At 36.1% G+C, this 17,500-nt stretch overlaps 2 long non-coding RNA genes across 6 annotated transcripts in view; one reads left to right on the forward strand and one right to left on the reverse strand.

Annotated features, from left to right (window-relative positions):
* Positions 1 to 1,486, reverse strand: part of LOC118763125 — a 2,120-nt gene extending 634 nt beyond the window's left edge. The window contains exon 1 of the long non-coding RNA XR_004998882.1: positions 1,473 to 1,486. This is a non-coding gene — a long non-coding RNA (uncharacterized LOC118763125). The remainder of the gene's footprint in view (positions 1 to 1,472) is intronic.
* LOC118763121 overlaps positions 1 to 17,500 on the forward strand; it is a 242,022-nt gene that overhangs the window by 166,684 nt on the left and 57,838 nt on the right. The gene's annotated exons all lie outside the window — the stretch shown is intronic.

Consider the following 17,500-nt stretch of genomic DNA (forward strand, 5'->3'; position numbering starts at 1 on the left):
ACGCTTATTTACCCATCCATTATGATATTTCAACTGTTGTCCATTGTTTCAAATACGTTGTAGCATTGTCATTCTAGCCTTTTTTAAACACTCACACATGATTCGTCTCAAAGAATCAACCTTCCACTAGCGAAAGCTATATGTGTCTTTCAGAAAGCTCCATATCAATTTAACTTTATGCAGTATTTGCTGTTAATTTATGCACAGCCTATGTGGGAAGACATAATAAAGGGGCTTTTGTTAGTTTATCTCTCTGAAAAAATAGCTCCCTTTGCTGTTGAAAAAAAATTTACTCGTAGAGGGGAAGTTTCAACGTCTTCCTTCAATTTCACTAAACTATTTATGTGACTGTTTCTGACCAGAAATTTCGCTTTCATATATTTTGTAGTTATTATCTTCCTACAAGTTTTTAAGATTTGGGGTAGGTGACATGAGTCTCTATTAAGGTATGTTAGATTTGTATATATTTGTGATTAAATTTTAAGAAGAAATTTATAATCACGCTCCACAACTGGTTTTTAATAGGCTGAAATTTTTAAACGTGTAAATAAGATCTTACCTAATGATATTTAGTGCAGCTCAGCATTTCTATATAATCGAATATCTGATGTGTTATGTGTATTACTTAGCGTGCCTACTATCGGCAAACAAGATCGCATATCTCTGAACTATAGAACAATCTCATACTGGAAGAGAAAGAACATATAGCTCTTGATTTTTCTGTTCCGCTGTAGAGCAAATTCTTTCTACTATTCATAATAATATATCTAATATTATTTCTCGTTATTTACTTTTACGAAGTCTAAGGGATAAATGAGTAGGGATTGAAAATTAGAAGGATGAAATCCTTTAATACTAAATTGAATGGACTTAGAATCGAGTTTGTTTGCACGATCATTATTCCACTTATACAGGATTTCCAATCACCATCTGGTTGTCTTCCTAATATTATTAGTTATATTACTGAATATATTCTTGCTAATTAATTCTATCTCTATTTATCAATAATAATTATTCTATATTTAGGATTAAAGGCAATATTCTTTATGTTGACTTTCATTATAACATTGGTTTCGCTTTTAGTTAGACATTATAACCTGTTATCTAATTTCATTTTATCACCTATCTTTTTGATCTCTACGTTTATAACATTGTTAGTATTTATGCTATAGTTTTTGTAATTTTGGTTAATTTTCTTATTAACTAGCTGTGGAGTGTGTTAAATCGTACAGATCCATAGTTATAACTACTATACTGTGACATGCCATCAATCATATGATATAAAATCTGATATGACAATCCCATATGTTGCTGCACGATGTAGGATGGGAATATTGTATTGTAACGTACAGGGGTTTTACCTGAATGAATAAAAAAGGCGTATTCAATACAGCTCTAAATATATCAATATAATCAATGTATAGATTAACACATCGCTACTATTAGTCGCACATCTAAGTTACTACTAAGACATTCTCTAGGAGATATACAACCAAAAGTTTCAATAAAGAGAATATAGACGTATATAATGTCCAGTAAGTTATATACGTCCAGATTCTCTTCGAAGAATCTTTTAACCATATCAGATTTATTTCTCAGATATGAATCTAGTCGCGATGATGTGCTAATCTATGCATTGACATAGCCAATGCACATACACATGCACGCACGTGTGTGAGAATGTGCTTATGTGTCTGAGTTCTTCGATGCATGTGTGTATGTATATTTATGTGTATATGTATATTTATTTAGGGAGGGGTAATCGTGTTAATGTGTGAACATATATTTCTCGTAATATGTGCTCATAAATTTCTCATGTACACATGCTTATAAAATGTTTTCAATAGGGCCATGATATAAACACTTCTAACATAGATGCAAAGCTAGTTTGTAGGAAAGGATGAACCGATTAAATTGCTTTATGTGTTTAACTGATACTTTATTTTATCAACTTCAAAAGGATGAAAGACAAAGATGATCTGGGCTAGATGTGAACACAGAACTTAAAAACTAACGAAACACCCAAGGCACTTTCTCCAACACACTAACGATCTTGCCAGTCCATCACTAAAATATGGCCACATTATAATAAAATACCGAAAGGAAGAATATTGTGCAAGATTACTTTCTTTTTTTAACTAGGCTTCTCTCGAATAAAGCATTTAGCCTCTATTTCCAAATTCCACTTTCGAATTCTTCAGATTGATGTCGGGTCGTTCTACACCGGACGGAAGTCTGTCATTCTAGTGCGAAATCAAAGAGTATTCTAAAATACTCATTGACAATTTCCGGCTAAAAATTAGCAAAAAATATATGAAAAAGATTAAAAAAAAAAAGAAAAAGAAATACCCAGAAAACTTGATGGTGATTAAGAGGTGGAATTTTGGCAAAGTTCAAAGAGATGTCTTGCAAGATACAGGAAGTTCACTGGGTTCTCGATTGTGACCGATTAGAAGACGCACATGACATCTGGTCCTCAGGGGAGAGGGAACTGTGTAGTGGTGTGAATTCGATCCGATTCTCAAAAAGCATTCCATCAGTAACGACAATTTTGTCACTTTAATAAATAAATATATGCAAACAGGCGCGCGCACGCGTACACATACACGCACACACAACACACACACACACACAAACACACGTGCGCTCATTGTTTACATGTGTGTGTATATATACATGGCTCTTACCAAACTATATATATATATAATTTGATAAGTGTTAACACACGAAACTTTCGGATGTTGCCTTACTATTGCTTCTGATAAATATTAATAAAAGAGTTAAAATTAATTAAAGGGCATACTAAGTATGTCTACCTGCTGGAAATAACAGTCAAAACTCTTATTTAAATCGCCAAAATACACTGATGATAACTACAGAAATTAACCGTCGAAAGGCAAACGGGCTAAGACAATCTTTCAGCATACATTCAAGTATTTGGACTCACGTGGACCGGTTTCTGGATTAGCATAATAGCCTAACCTTTCTCAGCACGCGTTACAATTACAGAGAGCCCCAACCCGCCATGAATCAGTATTAATAAAAGGGTATGTTTTTCGTTTCTATTTTTCCTGTTTGCACCGCCCAACCTGATTATATATATATATATATATATATATATATATATAAATATTATATATATATATATATATATATATATATATATATATATATATATATATATATATAATATTAGCAGTATCGCCCGGCGTTGTTTGGGTTGTTTCGACCCTTTAAATTGGAATTTTTGAAAAGTAAAAATTTCGGATTATGTAGCTTGTTATTCTCTTTAAGTGAACATTTTTCTGGTTGAAATACACCGAAAAATGGCGACGCAGCAGTCAAAAAATCGTAAAAAATAGGTATTTCCATAGAAAAAAGCACCTTTTTGGTGTAAATAATTTTTAGTGTTAACATGGTCAGATTTGAATTTTTTCTTCTACGGAAGGAAGGGCAAGCCTTCTTCTATCATACTCTCAATTTTGGTCAACTTGCACCGCAGGGTCTCGGAGGAGATAGTGTTACTTGAAGGCTACCAAACCTGCCATACACAACTTCAGCTTTTTCCTTTTTTCCATAACTCTAACCCTAAAACCCCAACCCTAACCCTAATTCTAACCCTAAAACCTTAACCCTAACCCTAACCCTAAACACTAACCCTAACTCTAAAACCCTAACCCTAACCCTAAAACCCTAAATTTATGAATGTGTTTGAATTTGTGTATGAGTTTGAAAGTTTAGTTTAATATATATAGGCGCAGGCGTGGCACTGTGGTTAGAAGCTTGCTTCCCAAAGACACGCCTTGGGAGTGGATTTGTTAGACGGAAACTGAAAGAAGCCCGTCGTATATTTATGTCTTTGCGTCTGTGTTTGTCCCTCCACCATCGCTTGACAGCCAATATTGATATGTTTACATCCCCGTAACTTAGCGGTTCGGCAAAGAGATCGCTAGAATAAGTACTAGGCTTACAAAGAGTTAATCCTGGGACCGATTTCTTCGACTAAAAATCCGGATCTTTTCCTTTTGATGGACGGAATTTTCTGGTTAACTAAACAATTTGAAACTTCGTATACTTGTAGAATGTGTCAAAAGAAAACATTATTGTAAGCAAAATTGAAAACAAAATTGTAATTTGTAAGTTTAACGTAGTTTAATTCTACGAATTTTAACCAATGAAATCGCAGCATTTGAGCTCAAATCATTTGCTGCGTCTAAAAACTCACACACACACGTCTTATTCATCCTTTCTCTCTTCTGTCTTCTGTCTTCTGCATGTGCTAGAAATAACAGCTATATCTCTTAAATCGATGAATTTCGCCGCCCATTAAAAATATTAACGATATTTTTTGAATATTTTCTTTATTTTTTTTTACCGAAAAGGCTTCTCCCATGGTTTTGAAGGGCCAGAAACAACAAAAAGAAAACAATAATATGCCTAAAGCGGTCTAGAGTTTGCGCGTGGAGTGTGAGTTGTATTGTAAAAATTTGCGAAATATTTTTTCAGAAAAGGATGCCCCAGCTTGTCGGAAGTTGTGATATAAATTGGGGAAAAAATCCTCGACACCAGTGCGTAATTGGTACTTAATTTATCGACCCCGAAACGATGAAACATTGACCCCCCCCCTTCTGGTTTATTTACCTTTTGTGTAAATTTGTTGCGGCAAGGGGCAACTTACGAACGTGTATGTATGCTTGTGTGCGTATGTGTATGTATGTATATGTCCATTTGTATGTGTGTGTACGTTTATATATTAATTACTATGTGCTTGTGCAAATGTATATGCATGTGTTTGAGAGAGAGAGAGAGAGAGAGAGTGACAGAGAGTGCGTGTGTGTGTGCAAGTGTACGTGTGTATGTATCTGAATATGTGTGTGTGTGCAAGTGTACGTGTGTATGTATCTGAATATATGTGTGTGTTTGTATGCGGCATGCGTCTGCTATGTTTCTTTATCAATATCGATAACGCAGCAAATGATTTAAGCTCAAATGCTCGGATTTCATTGGTTAAAATTCGAAGATGCTGGGATTTTATTGGTTAAAATTCCAAGAATTAAACTACGTTAAACTTACAAATCACAATTTTGTTTTCAATTTTGTTTACAATAATGTTTTCTTTTGACACATTCTACCAGCATACGAAGTTTCAAATTTTTTAGTTAACTAGAAAATTCCGTCCATCAAAAGGAAAAGATCCCCAAATCCTTTAAATGGCCGTAGTCAAATGACTGAAAAAAGTAAAAGAATATATATTTGAATTAAAGTGTATATAAATATATATATATATATATATATATATATATATATATACACACAAATATATATATATGTAATTTACTATATATATACGTGGCACTCTGTCGGTTACGATGACGAGGGTTCCAGCTGATCTGATCAACAGAACAGCCTGCTCGTGAAATTAACGTGCGAGTGGCTGAGAACTCCACAGAGACATGTACCCTTAACGTAGCTCTCGGGGAGATTCAGTGTGACAAGGCTGGGGATCTTTTCAATTGTGTGGCCAGGAGCCCAGATCTTTCTACTTAACTAAATAATTTGAAACTTCGTATGCTGGTACAGTGTTTCAAAACAAGACACAGGTTGGAACTAGTTTATTTGAGAAAAATCTATTTTATGACTTTAATCGTAGATTAAAACTGCGAATTTTAACCAATGAGATTGCTTGTTTTCATATTTAATACGTTACTGCATTCTGTTAGTGTGACGTAGAAAGCAGTTTTGTGACGTAGGCAACTGTGCACATTTGAGGCTAACATATATAGATACATACACATACACACACATACATACAGATACACATACACCGAGTATTCACTCGAAAAAACTAAACACTGAATCGGCCATACATACATGTGTGACACACACACACACACACATAGATACACACACACACACACACACATACATACACACACATACATACATAGATACATACACACACACACATACATACACACACATACACACACACACACTACATACATAGATACATACACACATACATACATACATTCATACATACATACATTCATACATATACACATACACCGAGTAAAAAATTTCATCGTTATTGTTTTGTTTACATTTGTTTACATACCATATGTTTACTACGTCACCAAATTGGTGGTCGAGACAGAGTAAATAATATGAAGCCGAAAGACGGAATACCATTGGTTAAAATTCTAATTATTAAACAATGTTAAACTTAGAAGTTACAATTCCGTTTTCATTCTGGTTTACAATTAAGTTTACTTTTGACACATTCTACCAGTATACGAAGTTTCAAATTGTTTGGTTCAGTAGGAAAAATTTGAAAAAACTGGCTTCACAAATGAAAAGATCCAAGGCTGGCCCTTTGAAATACAGGTACAACAGAGACAGTGAAAAAAAGTTGTGGTGAAAGGGTACAACAGGGTTCGCCACCACCCCCTGCCGGAGTCTCATGGAGCTTTAGGTGTTTTCACTCAATAAACACTCACAACGCCCAGTCTGGGAATCGAAACTGCGATCCTAGGACCGTGATTCCGCTGCCCTAACCTCTGGGCCTTTGCGCCTCCACACATGTGTACGTATGTATGTATGTATGTATGTATGTATGTATGTATGTATGTATGTATGTATGTATGTATACACAGACGCACTCATGTGTGTGAGTGTGCGTGTGTGTGTGTATACGCGTACACATCCACTCACACATCTATATAAAGTTTTGTTTGTTTATGACTTGAAATATTCAGGTTAATTTGTTAATTCAATACTAGACAGCTTTGCTCTGAAATATATCTGGAAGAAGGAAGAGGAGGAGAGTTAGATAAATACATAGATAAGCAGAGAGAGAGAGAGAGAGAGAGAGGGGAGGGAGAGGGAGAGAGAGAGGGGGAGGGAGAGGGAGAGAGAGAGACAAGAGGGTGGGGGAATGTGAGAGTCACAGAGGTAGACAGCGTTAGAGAAAATGGTTGTGTATGCGAGAGAGAGAGACAACATTTATATCCGTGTCAATTGTACCCTAACTTTGCAAACATCCGTCACAAATACATCAACTCCACATCCTATTTAACTGAGTTTAAAGAAACCTGTAAACTATTAACGCTTATGCTTTTCTCCTTGTCCTTTAACCCATTTTATTTCTTTTCAATCTTGATCTTTTTAGGCTCCCCCTAAGAAGACGTCTCCTGAGCCTTTTGGTAGCATGTAGGAGCACATCCCGTTTCACAGTTGTTTTATAACTCGGTTTCCTGTTCAGTATTTTCGAAAAATAAATAAATAAATCATTGCGATTAACCACCGAGGAACACCAGCTGCTTGAAAAGTAATAGCTAAGTTAGTACATATTATATATGGAGCATTGAAAATATAAATGAGAATAATTATGCGTTGACGAAAACACAACGGTCACGTCAAGGGCTAAAATATTTTGTTTCAGCAAGAAGGGAAGATAACACCAGGTATACGGCAGTCTTAAATATTCCCATTGAAACATTGACTTCAGTGTACTTGTAGTGAAGTAGTGGGTGAGAAATTCGCTAATTTTATTTAAAATTAAAGTTTGTCCCGGGCCCAACAGATTGAAGCTCATTCTGGTTCTGGATTGGACACCATTTCATTGCATCGTTAACATTAGCAGCAACAGCAGTAGCTGTAGCTTTCACTGGTAATCATTTTCAATTGCGTGGAATGAAGCAAGGTGAAAAGCTGACCCTACCGAAGGATACAACGCACCACACAGTTCGAGAATCGAACCTGCGAAACATGATCGTGACCCAAACACCCAAACAAACCACTACACCACACACCTTCAAGAGTTACTAAGTAGATACACGATATTGTAGGCGTGAAAAATAAACATATTTAAGAACATAAATCTTTAACATTAAATAGATGTTGGTAGGGAGTAATTGTCCCGAGGACCCTGACAAAGGACATAAAAGTTATGCTTTCTCCTCTAACTAATCCACACACCTACACACACACACGCCACGCACGCCATCATGTGTGCGTGCGTGTGTGCGTGTGTGTGTGTGTGTGTGTGTGTGTGTGTGTGTGTGTGTGTGTGTGTGTGTGTGTGTGAGTGTGTGCGTTTAAGAGCCTCTTTACCAAGGATATACAGCGCAACAAAGATGTGGGCAATAAGTTTGTTTCCATATCAAATTACTTGGTGGATAGAGTTAGCTTTAATGAAAGTTAAATAAATACTTTGCATTAATTTATTTTCATAAGGGTGTGTGTTACCTCGTAGTATTTACTTTCGCCATTACCCGTTCCCAGTTCAAATACCGCCAGGTCTGACTTTGTCTTTTATCACAACGGTGTCGAAGCAAATAGAGAGAAAGAAAGAGTGGGGGGTTAGAGAGAGAGAGAAAGAGAGAGAGAGAAAGAGAGAGAGAGAGAGAGAGAGAGAGAGAGAGAGTATGTGTGTGTGTGTGTGTTTGTGGTGGGGTGGTTGTGCTGAGAAGCAGCAGAATAGATCAATCAGTTCAACATATGTGGTTGATTAAACCTGGGACAGAAAAGTTCCAGTCGGGATCAATTAACTTTTATTTTCCAGACACAACGTATCACAAATTACATTATCTGATGTACCAAGGCGGCGAGCTTAGCGGTATTTCTGATGCCGCTACGTTCTGAGTTCAAATTCCGCCGAAGTCAACTTTGCCTTTCATCTTTTCGGGGTCGATAAATTAAGTACCAGTTGCGTACTGGGGTTGATCTAATCGACTGGCCCCCTCCCTCAAAATTTCAGGCCTTGTGCCTATAGTAGAAAAGAATCGTTAGCACACCGGGCGAAATGCTTAGCAGTATTTCCCCGCTGCTACGTTCTGAGTTCAAATTCTGCCGGGGTCGACTTTACCTTTCATCCTTTCGGGATCGATAAATTAAGTACCAGTTGCGTACTGGAATTGATCTAATCGACTGGCCCCCTCCCGTCAAATTTCGGGCTTTGTGGGACTATCTAATGTACCTTTCTGAAGTTGCCAGGTGTCATTTGAGGAAGATCTAGTAGTTATTTCTACCAGATCGAATAACCACACAAAAGCCCCTTGGTGTTGTTGTTGATAGTGATGATGCTGTTCTTGTAGTCCAGCCCATATGTCAACTTTGATCGAATAGATTTATGATAAAGGGCGTTCCAGCCGTGGCAACTCGTTTTTCTTCTTTGCTTCATACCGATTTAGTTTTGGACGATGTTACGCAACTTGTCTTCCCATTTTTTAAAACCGTAGAGTATGATGGAAGAATTATTTGATTTTTGTTGTTGTTTAGTCTCAGGGCAGCTCTCAATAAGCAGATCTCCGCATAAAGGCGGTCTAACTTGAACAATCTCATCGCTCTCGTATGAATATTATATATATATATATATATATATATATATATATTATATATATATATATAATATATATATATATATATATATACACATACATACATACATACATACGTGTACAAACATACATGCTTACACATGTGAACACTAATACATTGAATGTAGTTACTCTTTTTCTCTTTTATCCTTTTACTTGTTTCAGTCATTTGACTGTGGCCATGCTGGAGAACCGCCTTTTAGTCGAGCAAATCGACTCTAGGACTTATTCTATCGGTCACTTTTGCCGAACCGCTAATTTACTGGGTCGTAAACACACCAGCATCGGTTGGAGGGGGGGGACAAACACAGACACACAAAGTTATATACACGCACACATATATATATATATAAATATATACGACGGGCTTCTTTCAGTTTCCATCTACTTACCACACAGCCACTCCTACGCCTAATAAAAAAGAATTAAAGAGTTGAAATGAAACCGGTCATGAGGCACAATATCATTAGCGTTAATGATAATTCTTGTCAAGAGGGCAAGGGGAGAGAACTCGGAAACTCCCAAATGTAACTTTGTTAGAAAATTAAAGGGAGACATGTAATGGGGAATTAGATTTTAAAAAAAATATTCAGTTACTACTCTGGAGTCAAATTTCGGTCTTAGCATGTCTTCTCAGCCAAGTATAATCTAGCTTGTAGTCACCTGATCTTAGAAGAATTTTAGAGAGAAGAAAAATCCTTAATTGATTAGACATTTTTAATATTGATAGATTATGTAGGAGACATTGTCTTACTAATGTGGTATGTTACCTGCTATCATTAGATATTCATCTTCGTCAGTTAAATTATGGCGTAGCACTAACATTATCTTCAGAGAATGTCAGTAGAATTGGTCTTGCAGGGTTGCTCAATTTGCTATAAATAACAGCCGAATACATCTCCTTCAAATCGAGTTCTATAATCTTGACTAGGGAAAGCACACATTACATTACATAGTCCAAGAACTACCATAAAAATGACGGGCTGGTCATGGACAAAATGTTATTGACTATGGGATTACTCGATTATGGTCGACCGAGGGTTAAACAGCAACACTAGCACCAGTCTGCTTATTTGAAAGAGTAGGTTGGTGGTGTCTGAATAACAGAGTGGCAGAGAAAAAAATGGCGATTGGTCGGTATGTGGTTGTCATGTGTTTTCCTTTTCTTAGTTTTTGTTTTTTACTTTTTGCCTTTCGACGAATACTAATTACTAGTGTTTTCAGACTAATTACACTGCAATTAAACTGGCTATCTCGTATGTGTGTGTGTGTGTGTATGTGTGTGTGTGAGAGAGAGAGAGAAAGAGAAAGAGAGAGAGAGAGAAAGAGAGGAGAGAGAGAACGTAAGAAAGAATAGAAAGGAGTGAGAGAAATGTGAGGGAAGTAAAGAAAGGATGTGGGAGATGTGAGATGGATTGCGTGAGTTTTACGTAGTCAAAACTGCGCATGTTCAATGAGTTAGATTGTTTAATGAATGTAAATGCACTACCAGCGGGTTTGGTTTTTATATTAAATGAACAGGGTGTAATACAATTCGTGAGGTATGAGAAAAGGAGCTAGGAAGTTTAACTGAATTAACAGGACATAGATTTTAGTTGTGTTCAGAGCTGAGTAATTAAAAGTAATTACAAACAGGACAATTGTTTGTGTTAGTGTGAGAATAGATACTCATATAGGCGCACAACTGCCGAACGGTTACGAAGTTCACTTCGCAACAACGAAGTACCGGGTTCGATCCCATTGCTTGGCATATTGGGCAAATGTCATTTTTTATTGTACTGGGTCGAGTTGTACTTTGTGAGTGAAATTGGGTAGACAAGACACTGTATAGAAATCCGTCGGATGGATTGCACCCATGATTAAATAAAGTACAGCCTTGTCACACATCGCGTAATGCTGATTTTAACCGAAAGGCATGTTTATTGTATACGTGTTTGAGGAATGCTCAGCCACTTACATATTAATTGAGGGGGCAGCAGGTTATTCAGTTGATTGAACAACCACATTCGCAACGTCGAGCGGCAGAGATCCGCTAAGGGGGTTACCGCCAAGTTTAGTAAGACCTGCGTTTTCTTACTAAGTTACTGTAGCGATTTACTGTAGAGCTACAGTAGCGATTGGCTGTCATTGTTGCTGCTGTTGTTGTTGTTTAGCAAGGGCCTGTGATTTTGGGGGAGCCTTTCCTTGCAGCTTTGAGGTAAAGGAGAGATCCTTAGGTAAAGAATTACCACTGTTTACAATAAATATTTTATTCTGTCCTCTTTCTTATAAGCGTATACATATACACTAGATGCACACATATATACCTGTAACCCAAATATAAATGTACTTAAAAAACTATTATTAAAATATTTGATGAGTATTTTGCATTGGACTTACATTTCTCACTTGAACTCATTCACATCTGGTTTTGGTCTATTGCTAGCTTTGCCTGGACCCATACCTACATGTGAACTGTGCAGGTTATATTTGAGATATATGTATTTGGTTTGCGGAGTTATGCTTGGGATTCGTATATGTAATCTATGGAATTTATATTTGAGGTTTGTATATGTGGTTTTGGAAGTTATAACTGGGACTTATACATGTAGTTTGTAGCAGTTTTATGTGGCCTGTACATGGAAACTGAGGAGTTATACTCGAGGTTTGTATAAAGAGAATATGGAAGTTAAATTTGAAAAATGCACAGGAAAATTGTGGGTGTTAAATATGGAATGTGGAAATTATATTTAAGTTTTGGATTGTGGAAGTTAAATTTGTGGCTTAGGAAGATTATATTTTGTGACTTGTGCACGTAGTTTCTGTAAGTTATATTAGTGTCTCGTACATGTAGCCTGTGGAAATAGTATTTGACTCTTATACAAGTGGATTTTGCAATTCATATTTATTTGTTTGTACATGTGGCTTATCAAAATGATATTTGGTGGTTGCATATGTGGTTTGTAGAATCTATATTTAAGGTTCGTAAGAATGTGCAAATGTGAGTTGCATGTGTAAATGAACTTATTTGACAATAATATTTCTTGTATGTATGTATGTATGTATGTATGTATGTATGTATGTATGTATGTATGTATGTATGTATGTATTATGTATGTATGTATGTATGTATGTATGTATGTATGTATGTATGCATGTATATATGTATGTGTGTGTGTATGTATGTATGTATGTATGTATGTATGTATGTATGTATGTATGTATGTATGTATGTATGTGTGTGTGTATGTATGTATGCATGCATGCATGCATGCAAGTATGGATAATATGAATATTGTTCCTATTTCTTATAAACCAGACAGCAATTTACAGCTCTTCCTATTTTAACATACGCTCTGTGAGAATATGACCTGCTCAAATTTATATTTGTTGATATACTTTCAAGTATTCTTTGAAACAAACATTTACATGCATAGAGCCGCGTGCACATGTATGCAAACAACACATAGAGATGTGTGTGTGTGTGTGTGAGTGTGTGTGTGTGTGTGAGTGTGTGTGTGTGTGTGTGTGTGTGTGTGTGTGTGTGTGTGTGTGTGTGTGTGTGTGTGTGTGTGTGTATTTATGTATGTATGCGTATGTATAAACTATTAAGTTAATCATGGCCTGGTCTGCTATCAGCCAAAACTTATCTAAGGTATTTGAAGTATACACACGTTATATTTTTTCCATAAAGAAATTTGCAAAATTGTTGATATATTTTCATAAATGTTCATCTTTGTTGAAAGCAAATTATTTTTTGTATTTAGATAAAACAAAAATAGTATTTACTTTACTCATTAAGAACAAAGAAAAAAAAAAGAATCAGTGCTTCTGGCATAGTTATCTTGTATTTCTTAATCTTGTAATTCTTTGTGTCTGCAAGCTTCACAAAAAATGCGAGCTCTAATTTCAACCATTCTTCTGGAATATACGTAAAAAAAGATCTTCGCTATTAAAAGTTGCTGAACTCAGCTTGGCCTTAAAGATCTGTTATAAACTGATTTCAAATTCTGGCACAATGCTAGCAATTTCGGGGGAAGGGATAAGTCGATTACCTTGCCCCCAGTCTTCAACTGGTTCTTATTTTGTTTACCCCCCCCCCCCAAAAAAAAAGACGAAAGGCGGAATTTGATCTCAGAACGTTTAGACGGACGAAATGCCACTAATGATTCTGCCAGCGTGCTAACGATTCTGCCAGCTCGCCACATTAAAATCTTCTTTCAATTGCCAACACACTACAGATCAGATGTTCAATAAGATCGTAGGATTTTAGAGTCATGTTTTCATTTATTATTTCGTGTTTACAACGGGGTCGATAAAGTAAAGTGTTAGTCAACTAATTAGATATTACGGTGAGGGTGGGGTGGGGGCTATGATGTCAGATTACTCCCTCTTCTTAAAATTGCTGGCCATGCGTCTAAAACAGAAATCAGAAACCCCTTATTTTGTGTTTTTAACAAATATTTACAATTTCTTTTTTCTTTTAACTTTTTTTTTGCCCAAACTTATTCCTTCTTTGTTTTATTTCAAATAACAACGGAAATCGAACATTGGACAAAACTAGTTTGAGACTTATGGTTTGGATGCATACAGTTCCACATACAGTTCCACAGAAAAGCAATTCCACATTCTATTCCGATTTTACTTTGATGCATTTGGTTAGGCCAAATCGAAAGATATTTCTTCTCCCTCGGTGTGGAGTTATTCAATCGAATGATCAGATGGATTAACATACATTGCCAGGTTCGGTCGAGTGAACCTGTTGGATAGGGGGAACAATTATCTTTCTTGTAGTACGTGCAATCACACACTCTTTCCAGACTATGATTGGAAAAACGCTCTTGTCAATTGTAGGCAATCTTTGTATCTTCCATGCGAAACCCCACCGATGTCAATGACGATCTGAGACAAATTAAAACCTTGACTCAACTGACTTTTTGGAAGAGATTCAGCCTATTTTTGTATAATCCAAGAGGTTATTTTGTTAGAAATTGGACACAGAGTTTATAATAGATCAGGAATTCGTTTGGCAAAACATTAATGTTGTGGATGGACACATTTCTTGTGTTTGTTGGAAAATAAATCGATAAAAAAATATTGTCTGCTATTTCGCATGGGGCCTGTCCAGTCAAACTTTAACTTTTCTACTGAACTTAGTTTATTCTGACGGATTACATTATTTTAATTCTATAAAGCTGTTGATCTCTTCCCATGTAGTGACCGCTACCTGAAGCAGAGTGGTCAGTGTTGACATATGCATATCTATTTAATATATATTTATATCTATTTAATAGATATATCTATGTAATATGTATATATATATATATATATATATTATATATATATATATATATATATATATATAATATATATATATATATATATATATATATATATATATATATATATATTTGATATACATACATATGTATGTATGCGTGTATTAGTAAACTGTCACTTAATGGAGAAAACTGCAAACTAGCCCTTCGATAGAAAGAGGTCAATAGAATAAGTGACGCACTGGAATGTATATTTGGGTTAATGCGGTGAACTAAAATTCCTGATATAAAGGGAGACAGACATACATTCAACATATACACACAACACATATACTAATAGTTACACGTGCGCATGCACACACACGCACGCGCACACACACGCACACAACCGCACGCGCAAACAGAGGCTGATTCACAGATTCATAACTTGCATCTTGTAATAAAGTAATCGGTAGAATTTTCTAAGTTGATTACGTAACTTTAACTTTGTTGTTATTAACAAAGGACTCTAGGCAGTAAAATGCCTACTTTTTAATCATAAGTGAAATTGTGATAATAATAAATTATAATAACAAAAAATTATAGTAATGATAATAATACAGTAGACGGTGCTTCAGCATGGCCTTTACCGCATGGGCTAACAAACTAATGAGCCAACGCATGAGTACATATTTTCAACCGTACATGCACACATTCAAATGTACATGTTAGTTTGTATTTGTTGTTTCGTGTGTCGAGTATGAGGGTGGGGAATGAATGGCGGTAGTGGATAAATTAATGTAGATTTCTATAGATATTTGTCGAAGCCATATGAAGATGGGCGTGTCAGCGAATGTGTGAACTAAAAACAGCAATGCTTGGATAGCAGGAAATCGGTTTATAATTTCAAATCGATTTATAATGGGCGAAAAAAAAAAAAGTTTCGATTTACAAACAGACCACACCCTAGCTTTTTCACTCATGTGCAACTAGTGTGTGTGAGTATGTGATTATATATGTTCCGTATATGACTATATATGTTCTTTGTCTTATGTTTACTTATTTTTTTACTCGTAAATAATACGGTATTGTAGTCCATGACATTCGTAGTTGGCTGTGACATCCAAATCAAGTAACACCTCAATAACTCAGTTGTACCCGAAGTGCATTCAATACTTTTTCATTCAGCCAGTAAAAAACTACTATTAAAACAGACAAAAGAAAAGTGATTGTCAACGATTTGATTTTACTGAACACCAGGCTTTTCTTTTTATCTGTCTGTCTATCTATTTACTTAGTCTTGCGTGTGAAAGTCTTTCCAGTGGTTTTGAAACAATATGTGTTAAGGAATACGCCTGGATATGCTGCGAATTTTTAGTGTTGTTTCGTGTTTGTAGAAACATTATAGAAATGTTAGACACTTCGTTTTGTAATTTAAGTCTTTACGAAATCTGTATTAATGCGTGAATATCTTGAAAAACTTGTTATTCATAATTTTGTCATACACAAATATGATTACATACGTTTTTTTTTTAATTCAGGCACAAGGCCAGCAGTTTTTAAGGGTGGAGCGGTTAACCGATATAGCTGATCTCAGGACTTGAGTGGTATTTTATTTTATGACTGAGAAAGGATTAAAGTTGACCTCGACAGTATCTGAACTCGGAACGTAAAAGAGCCCAAAGAAATGCTGCAACGCGTTTCTTCTGATGTTCTAACTATTCTGCCAGCTTGCTGCTCTATAAGGAAAGTGAGAGTAGAGAGGCACGTTTTGTTTAACGAATGTTTCAAAAAAAGATGGGTGAATGTAGCAAGGATGGCACGTATGAATGACGAAGCTACCTTGAGCATAATCTTATGAACCCGAAGTGAGGGCGCGTGGCTTAGTGGTTAGGGCATTCGGCTCATGATCGTAAGGTTGTGAGTTCGATTCCCGGCAACGCGTTGTGTCCTTGAGCAAGACACTTTATTTCACGTTGCTCCAGTCCACTCAGCTGGCAAAAATGAGTTGTACTTGTATTTCAAAGGGTCAGCCTTGTCACTCTCTGTGTCACGCTGATTATCTCCGAGAACTACGTTAAGGGTACACGTGCCTGTGGAATGCTCAGCCATTTGCACGTTAATTTCACGAGCAAGCTGTTCCGCTGATCGTATCAGCTGGGACCCTCGTCGTCGTAACTGGCGGAGTCTTTTTAATGAACCCGAAAAAATTTAAAACAGAGGGTTACCTACTTGCAAACAAATGAGGCAACATGTAACATTATTGACCGAGGTTACCGTATGTTTAATAGAAATAACCTACACAATGATTTTGTATATTCACACCTTTTGTAAACTTTAAAACAGTTTTTTAATGGTAAATTTTACAAAAATATACAAAACAGTTGCTTACGTTGTTTTTATCAATCATATTTGTGTATAGGGCGAGTTACATACAATCCGTGAGCTTGCTGTACAAGTGGAACGTATTAGAGAAGTTAGTGGAAGACTTTGTGCATCGGATAGCGTGTGCAAAGCGGTTACATCGGCAGTTGACACTCGATTTGAGGGAGAGATGGGTCGGAGTCTGCTCTGAGCGACCGCAAGTGTTTGAAGTCAATGAAGACAACGTTTCCCACCCACACCGATCTATCTATCTATCTATCTATCTATCTATCTATCTATCTATCTATCTATCTATCTATCTATCTATCTATCTATCTATCTATCTATCTATCTACCTATCTATCTGTCTGTCTGTCTGTATGTATGTCTCTCTGTCTATCTATCTATCTATCTATCTATCTATCTATCTATCTATCTATCTATCTATCTATCTATCTATCTATCTATCTATTTATCTAACGCATTCTCTTTCGCTTCTTGTGGAAAGGATGCGTCCCG

Source organism: Octopus sinensis, linkage group LG4 (genome assembly GCF_006345805.1).
Source record: "Octopus sinensis linkage group LG4, ASM634580v1, whole genome shotgun sequence".
Lineage (NCBI taxonomy): Eukaryota > Metazoa > Mollusca > Cephalopoda > Octopoda > Octopodidae > Octopus > Octopus sinensis.